At 49.8% G+C, this 8,820-nt stretch overlaps 1 long non-coding RNA gene and 1 pseudogene across 1 annotated transcript; one reads left to right on the top strand and one right to left on the bottom strand.

Annotated features, from left to right (window-relative positions):
* Nucleotides 1-488: 488 nt before the first annotated feature.
* On the bottom strand, nt 489-2,339 carry LOC122375738. Its single transcript, XR_006255446.1, has 3 exons — nt 2,060-2,339; nt 1,689-1,762; nt 489-1,353 (listed from the first exon to the last, which is right to left on the bottom strand). It is a non-coding gene; the product is annotated as an uncharacterized LOC122375738 (long non-coding RNA).
* A 1,192-nt stretch (nt 2,340-3,531) lies between these two features.
* On the top strand, nt 3,532-8,820 carry LOC122375740 (annotated as a pseudogene).

Genomic DNA, 8,820 nt, shown 5'->3' with positions numbered 1-8,820 from the left:
TTACAATTCAAGTTTTTAGGAATGTTGTTTGATGTATAGTTGCAGACGTTTTTAAGTCGTGTCGTGAGCCTACTATGTACTGCCACATGAAATAAAGAGATCGATAAGATAAACGGTATGTTGCACATTGCCAGCCTGAAATTACTTTGCAACTGCAAGGCGCCGGGCGACAAGTCAGACTCCCTCGTGCATGTCTCATGTTCCCCTTCTGTCTCCTCTACACCCAAGGTCCCATATCTACATTCTACACTGCAGCAATTGCCGGGGTCCGGCAGCCTTGCCCTTTAATTGAGGCGCCAGTGCGCCAGTGAATGTTCACTGGACAGAAGACCGGATGTTTCCACGTGAATCCTAGGCTGCCAGATTTAAACGCGTTCCCAAAAAGAAGAAATTATATGAGGTAGAAGCAAGGTAGAAGTGCAGGTTTTCAGTGTAGGCAGTTTTCCATGCCTGTCAAGGCCATTGATGTTCACATGAAAAAGACGTCGAAAAGAAATTAGTCATAAGCAGAGTACACGGTTATGAGCAAACAGGCACGGTTGAAAAAAAGAACACGTTCACATCAATGACGAACATACGACTCGCATAACATTCAAAGTTAATGGAATAAGGGACATGAGATGTTGAAAGAAACTATGCCTTGTCATAAACTATTCTAAACTGAGTACATTGATCAACACTCTTGTATTCATTGTTCATTTTTACAGTTCTTCAATCCTGATTGCAGCCTGGGTCAACCCAGGTCCTCTTCATTATTATTTTGTTCAGTATCTTCACGGGCATATAAATCAATTTATAATTCGTATCTTTCGGCCACTGTTACATTTTTAAAACTTGCAGGCTACGAAAAGCTATGGGGGGGGGGGGCCTGGAACAATTCCAAATAAATACGTTGCAAATTGCAAACTTAATCAAGCTCCAGAACCCGACCTGTCCGACTCTCAAGTGTCGAAAATGACGCTAGGACGGCTTGCTTCGACCCGGACTCTGTCATCACAGCTGCAAGTTGCTTCCGAGTTCCGAGAATCACCATTCCTCGTGAAGCTCAGCTCTGCAAGGGCCAGCACCACGTACTTGTGTTGAGAGGGCTCCATGAATGTTTTCTATCTTAGTGACTTGCCAACGCACCGTGCATTGTGAGTCGATCGCTTTGGAGCTCCACGGGTCTCTGGTTCATGTCTCGCTTTTCTTCTTTATCGCACCTTCAGCTGTGTATTCTGTCTCACCCTTCCTGGTGGTTCATAAGGCGCTGGTGACGGCAGTCACAGCCTCTGTGCAGAGCGGGTCCTGGCTGCCGTCTCCGCCCCAGCAGAGGTCACCCGGGTCACCGGTCCAAACGCACATGTCGTGGACCTGTGCGCACGGGTCAGTGGTCATTGAAAAGAGCAAGTCTATATACCTAATATAACACCAACTCTCGTTAACTGCTAAAGTACAGTTAACGCGATTTGTAAGGCCATAATATACATATACCATAAATCACATATAATAATATAATATACTATGAATCACAACGTGATTCTTCCCTAACAGTATTGCTGTTATAGAGTCTTATAGAAGAACCAATTAGAACATTCACTTAAGTGGCAGCATTGGTGATGACTACCACACAAACAAACCTATATATAAGAGGTGTAGTTCAAGGTCTTGCGTTTGCGCCCTCGGGGCTGTGCGTTTGCGTCTCTCACCTCTATCCAGAGCCGTCTGTAGTCGGGGACCTCTGTCAGCTCCACATCCTTGACCCCGGCCGTCATCAACGCCCCTACAGAAGGAACAGTGCAGAAAACAAGACAATACACACTCTTCAGAAACATGTGCTTTAGTTGATCCATATTTATGCTGGTATTTTTATCCCTTGTGAATTCATTATTTATTATATGAGCTCGAAAATGAGAAAGAGTTACAAATAATTAGTCCATTCATAAACCTTTTATTTCTGCCTGCTCGCTAAACAAACTAAATAATTAGTTGATGATTTATATCAGTATCCAAAAGCAAAAGATTTATACAACTATAATAATGTGATACCTATTGATCTGACTGCTACGCAGGTACTTACTAAGCAGGCCCTGAAGTCGTGCCGGTAGATGGTGAAGGCCGCCCAGAATCAGAATCGGTCCCAGGTAAACCTTAACCGCCGGGTCATATGAACAATCGGTCATTTTAGTCTTTGTTACTTCCTTGGAACTCGATGCCACCTTTAAATTGAACAAGCACTTCGAAATTTAAAGAATGCATAAAGAATTTGAAACAGAACCGAATGTTGTACCGAAATTTGCACTCAGATTACGCTGAAATTTTAAGTACGAAGCGAAATAACTGGGGAACAGAAATGAATGAAGAACGTTGTGTTGATTTTTCCAAGTGACAATCTCGTGACAAAGTGTTACAGGATGCAAGAAGTTGGGAGGCCCAAGGAATGTATGAAGTGAACTTTCATGTTAGCACACCATCATCTTCACGCAAACGGCATGAGATGGGAAGAGGCGGCAAAGAAAAAGAAGAGAAATATGGAGGAGTCTCACTTTAGGATGAAAAGAGGTGTAGCAAGATATTCCTTCTACGCAAAGAGCTCCGGAATCTGAAGAATCCAACGTCGAAGATCGTTCATAACGATCGTAATCTTTAAGGGGTCAGTGGTCACTGATTGCATGATGATGAATTAACATTCGACACTTGTCTGATATGAGACCGTCGACATTGCTATGACAATACAAATAATGAAAATGCTTGGGGATGATATAGCAACAGCAATAATGGGAGAGAAATAACGACGCAAATAATATGCCTGAGAAGGAGAAACGCACAGGTTATGTGTGGAAATAATAGATTGTAGCTTAAGAAGTTAACGATGTTTGAAGTGCCATTCATGATTCATCATATCGTCAGGGGCACAATATACAATTCCGAATGAGTCGGTGAAGCTGCAAAGGTTGGACTGATCAGTGATCACTTATTAAGCCCGGTCTAAGCTTGAAATCTAATAAGTAGCGTGAATGGGAATCACATCATTCTACAGTCATTAGGAATCTGAAGTGATATTGACAATGGATGGACGGACGAACTACTGCAGGTCGTCCTGCAATCGCTGATCTATACTGCTGATCGCAATACTGCTGATCGCTGTGAAATGAACGCCTGAAATATCTTTGCGGCCTGAGCTTACAATGTAGTGCAATGTCCACGTGGAGCTACCTACCTACTTTACGAAATCTCTCCGACGTTCTACACACCAGCCCGTGTTTCTGAGCAGGGTTGCAGTGTGCAGAATCACTCCTGTCATTTGGCGGCCGCAATATGACCCGCTTTGTGGGTGCACGAGCCGACGGCCGGCCGTCTGAGTGACAGCCATCGTGCGCGCGGACCTCGACCTATGGCCCTCCGGCGGGCGCTGTCACGGGCCCCACGGCGTCACACGGCTGTCACAGACACGGCCGTTACGCCCACAGGGTCTGGCCGTGGCGGGATAAAACGGCCCCCTGCCAACCGACAATCGCAGCTCCCTGCCAGCTCGGCTTCGCTCACACATCCCGCAGAGTTTCAGTCATGCTGCGACTTCCGCTTGCTCGCCCTCCTGTTGGCGGCCTCCGCCTATGGAAACGTCCTCTTCGCTCGCAGCGGCTGCGGCTGCCTGCGCAACCCCGTCGCCGCGAAGCTGACCGGCGAAGAGATCTCCCACCTGCGCGGCTACGTGAAAGAACGTGGTGTGAAACACTACGACGTGCTCAGCAACGATGCCCTCCAAGCCATCTTCCGCTTCAACCTCATCAACAACTTCCCGGACGTGGTGCCGGCGACACGCACTGGCGTCCTCCAGATCATCAGCGAGTCTCTGAACACGCTGACCGATGCCGTGGTGCCCAGTGTACCGCAGTGTGGGAAGATCGCTGGATACCTGCAGAAATCGGTCCCTGGCCTGGCGGCGGGAGGCGTCAGCCTGGACCTGCGCTCGCTGGTGGCGTCAGCATCGGTGATCCTGCACCAGCGGGGTGTGACGGTGAACCTGGAGCAGCTGAACGTGCTGCTCAAAAGTGGACTGGCTGCATATCTGCAGTCGACCGCCTACCAGGTGAGATTGAGCGCGGTGGCTCAGTAGCCCCCGTTACAGCGGCGTGGCTAGTGGGAGGCATACATGGGAGGCCCTTTCTAAGTTAGTGAGAACGTAGGGTATTGTAACTTTGCTATATGGTATTTCCTTTCCAATTGCTACATACTGGCTTGAAAAAACGCTGTCCTTACAAAAGTTCTTTTGGGCGCAAAATGACCATCGCAGTCGACGCGCCCGTAAACCCCAATGAACGAAGGAACAAAAGTTCTTTCTTCATTATTTTGAAAAATTATCCTGACATTGCTGCTGTATAGCGTCAATTGAAGTCTGCAGCGAAGTTGGCCTCCGCACCAATATTAAAAAGCCATGACACTCTTGCGCCCCTCGTTATTCGATCGGATCATAATGAAATAAAGGGTAACGTTACCCAATAAGCGTAACACTGCGTTGGCTGTTCAAAAGAAAATGCGACAGCATTGGGCGAGTTTCGGTGCTGCATAGCCTTGGTCGTCAATGAATTGGGATCATTTTGCTGTCAACTTGTCACGATTTGAGTGAAACAGCCACAACCACTGTTGTGTGCCAATGTCAAAGCTTTGGTGCGAATTTACTAAAAACATTAGGTCTTTCGTCAGCTCGGTCAAGTGTACCTAGTTAATAATGGAACTTGTTATTGAAGCGAAACAAAAAGTATTTAATAACTAATTTTTCATTAACTAATATGACATTCAAGAATGTGTTCGTGCGGTTCCGTGTAATTGCCATGAGGCTTATCTACGGGCATTCCTATTTTCCCCATTTAAACTGTCCATCCAGCCAGTGCAGTTCCGCCTCGATGTCTCATTCTTACAACATGCGTGCGTCTTTTTCAGTCGAGCTACGGCAGCCTTATCCAGCTGATCTCTGCCCTGGATCACATCGACCACAACCTGCCCAACATCCTGGACCAGGAGTCGCTGATTGTGGTCCGTCGCGCTCTCGAGTCGCGCTTCAACCTCGACCGCGAGATCTTCGACAACCGCTACAAGCTGGCTATCAAGGTGAGTGTCTGTCAGCTGAACGCTGCCGCAGAGGTAGACTGTAATTTAATAGAGAAACTAAAACTGGTGAACTGCGAGAGAATCATTCAGTTAACAGTCTGAAATGGGGCAAAAGACGTTTTCTTGCCTGTCGGTATGAAACTTCAGGAACGTTATTCGTTAACATTAACTTTAAATCTCTTAATCTACGTTGACAGTTGCTAGGAACTTACGGCTTGTGCCGGATGCCTTTACAGATATTTCATTAATCAATGTGCATTCATTCATTCATTCATTCATTCATTCATTCATTCATTCATTCATTCATTCATGCATTCATTCATATATGAGTTTATTGATTGATAAATGAATCGTTTAGCAGGCCTGGCATCCTCATTGCACCCTTTATTTACATGTCATAATATTTATTTACATGTCTTTTAGGGCATCCCCTTCTAAATCTGTTTCCAAAACTGAGGTGCTGACCGACCTTTTAATCGACAGGCCTTCGAGGAGAACCGCCGCCGTCTGTTGGCTAGCTTCAACACTCTGGCGTACCGCGGACCCAACTACGAGACCAATGTGCAGCTGGTGATCAAGCAGATGCTGACCATCTTCTCCGGAATCTCGGCCAAGACCGTACGCATCATCCTCAACATTCTGCAGCTCACCAACTCGTGAGTAACGCCAGGCATCAGAAGCTAGCTGTGCTGGAGGGAGCGTAGTGGCTATAAATGTCACGAAGGTAGTATGCCCTGAAGATGTAGCTGTTTGTAAGCATTGAGCTTTAACATTGAGATTGAGCTTCCACATTGAGCTTTAAAGAATAACGAAACCGATGTGTAGAGCGATAGTTGGGCAGCAGTCTGAAGATTTACCTTCACAGGCCCTCAGATCACATACCTTCATGCGTTAACAGTCTACTTGATCAGTTCATGCTACGCACACATTGCTGACATCCACCATTCCTTTCTTTTCACAGTGCTGGTGGTAAGGCGACTCCGAAGGATCTGCTGGCCATGATCACCGTGCCGAAACTGGACGTCAGCATCCGCAAGATCACCGAAGCCGCCGCCAACCGTGTCTACCTGAAGCTGCCGGAGCATCACCAGGGTCTCACCATCGACGACATCAAGGGGGCCTATTCCCTCTTCATCATCGCCCTGGCGTCCCAGGGCGTCCAGCCTCTGCAACTGGAGGCTACCTACGAGGCCTTCATCTGGCACACACAGCGATTCTTCCTGGTCACGCGCATCTACTCCGTGCAGGCGTATCTCCTCTACGTGATGCAAGTGGTGACGCCGTTGATCCCACGTGGATCTCAGTCCTTCCGTCTTCACATCTTCGACAGCTCCGTTGTCATTGATAACATCCTGGTCCCAGAGGGTCTGGCCAGCATCTACGAGGAGGGACGCCAGACAATCATCAAGCGCATCCGTGGCCTTCAGGGAAGCAGCAGTGACATCACGAACCGTATCATCGGAGGCCAAGGAGAGAAGGGAGTTATTGGAAACGACCTCAAGTTCCAGACCATTGTTCCCGCTGACGTTCCGGGCTATGACCAGTTCGAGTACCAGAACGTCATCCTGTCAGCTGTCCAGATGAGGGAGATTGCTAGCGTCCTGATACAACGCTTCAACCAGCTGAAGCAGCCTTCCCTGCAGCTGTCGCTGATGCGAATCATAATTCACGCCAACGTCATCCCGAACAGTGGTGCCGCCGCTGCTGCCGCCTTCCGCCGTCTGTTCCGTGGACTGCCGGCCTACTCTGGTCCGACTGACCTCAGCTTCGTCCTCACACAGCTGAGCGAGAACCGCCTGCAGCTGACGGAGACCCAGCTGCTCGCCGGCATCCAGCAGTTCTACGTGGCTTCTCGCTGCCTCGGCTACGTCATCCCGCAGCAGACCATCCCCAGTGTCTTCCTGTACACCGTTCGGGAATACCTGTCGACGCTGGCGTCAGTCCCGGCTCAGCCGTTCGGAGATGGATTCCTTGAGTTCCTGTACCAGCGTCTCGCCGGCATCATCAGACAGGTGACGGTGGTTGACCAGAAGGTGCCCATTGATGACTACGTCTCCCAGAAAATCTTCTCGGTGTTTGGCAGCAGCGTGCGTATCAGTGTGGAAGCCAGACGTACCATCATCCGCTTCATCCACAACTCAGACCTTCTGCCGAAAGTTGGGCAAGGAGTGTCGGTGGTCGCCCAGTACCAGCGTCTGCTCAAGTCTCTCTTCAAGCGTTACCCGATCGGCACTTTCATTCTGAGCACCAAGGAGCTGGTCTACATCCGAGCTGAGCTGAAGAAGGCTGGTATCAGCGTTGACATCAAGTATCTGCGTGATGCCAACGTTATGGCCTACATAGGCTTGGGTCTGCTGAACCGTCTGGAAAAGTCCCTGACTGTGATTCGCGTTCGCCAGATTGTGCTCAGCTCGATTCGCTACTTCCTGCGCATCAACAAGGTCAGCAACATCCCGAGCGTGGAGTTCTTCCGCGTCCTGCTGCACCAGTACAAGGTGCCGGTGCCTCAGCTGCCGGTGCCCAAGAGACCCGTCATCCAGTACCCCGAGTACACTCGGGCGCCGATCTACATTCTCTCTGGTATCAGCCTCCCGGTGAAGCAGGTTGAGCAGCTGGTGGTCATCCTCCGAACCCGCTTCGTCTTCGTCTCCATTGAGAATGTGCAGTCGATCCTGGCACACACTGTTCTGCTTCTCCGCGCCAGCGGACAGGAGATCGTGCAGAAGAACTGCTACGAGGTCCTCACGCGCTACTACAGAGGCCTGCCCAAGAGCATCTCCGTTGGCGAGTTTGACATCGAGGACCTCGTGAAGGAGATTGACGACCAGCTGAAGGACGCCACCATCTCTGGTACTGGCGTGCAGTCGGCCCTCGTGGAGCTGTACCTCCACATGTACTATCTGAAGATGCCTCTTCCGAGCGTCAAGGTTCGTGATGGCTTCCTCAGCTTCGTCATCGGTGCTTACGGCAAGGTGCAGGTCCGTCGCCAGCTGCCCTTCGGCAAGCTCTTCTACGACTTCCTGCAGGACTTCCTGCCGAAGCTGCCTGGCTACCTGAAGCCTTTCCCGATCTTTGCCGGCCCGCAGGTCTACAAGGTGTTCCACTCGACGCTGAAGACTCCCGTCTACCCGTCGGACATTCCCCTCTACTTCCAGCTCTTCCGTCGTGTGACGAAGGGAAGTCTGACGATGGGCAGTCTGCAGAGCTCACTGTCTGGCCTCAGCCTTCTGCCGGGCCTGACCTCAGAGGAGCTCTCTAGCATCATCGATTTGGTAAAGGGAAAGCAGCTCAAGGTTAGCCAGACTGAGATCCGCCGTGCCTTTGCTATCTGCCGACTATCTCTCGGTCTCAGCAGTGTCAAGATCTCGCGCTCTAAGCTGATCAGCATCTTCCAGGAGGTGGTGATCAGCATTGTGCAGAAGTACAAGAGCCTGCTGGTTGTCAGCTACGTGGAGCAGATCCTTCTCCGCATCAGAACTTACGGACCCAAGTATCGCCCCGTCCAGCCGATCACACCCATCAAGCCTGGATACCTATGCAAGAACAGCAAGTACATCCGCTGCTAGACGAACTTAAATCGGCTGACGCGCGCTAGGACTATGACTGATGATTCGTGATTGCCTTGCCAGAACTAGACGATATTGCCTTATGCTGCCGCCGTATGTCATCCCCTGTCGGTGTGCGCCGAAGTGGCGCTGCCCAACATCTTCGGGAGCAGTAGTGTTGTATTGG

Source organism: Amphibalanus amphitrite, unplaced genomic scaffold, assembly GCF_019059575.1.
Source record: "Amphibalanus amphitrite isolate SeventyFive unplaced genomic scaffold, NRLGWU_Aamphi_draft 001908F_arrow, whole genome shotgun sequence".
Taxonomy (NCBI): Eukaryota; Metazoa; Arthropoda; class Thecostraca; order Balanomorpha; family Balanidae; genus Amphibalanus; species Amphibalanus amphitrite.
Note: the sequence above shows the minus strand (reverse complement) of the source record. Positions and strands in the feature narration are given on the sequence as shown.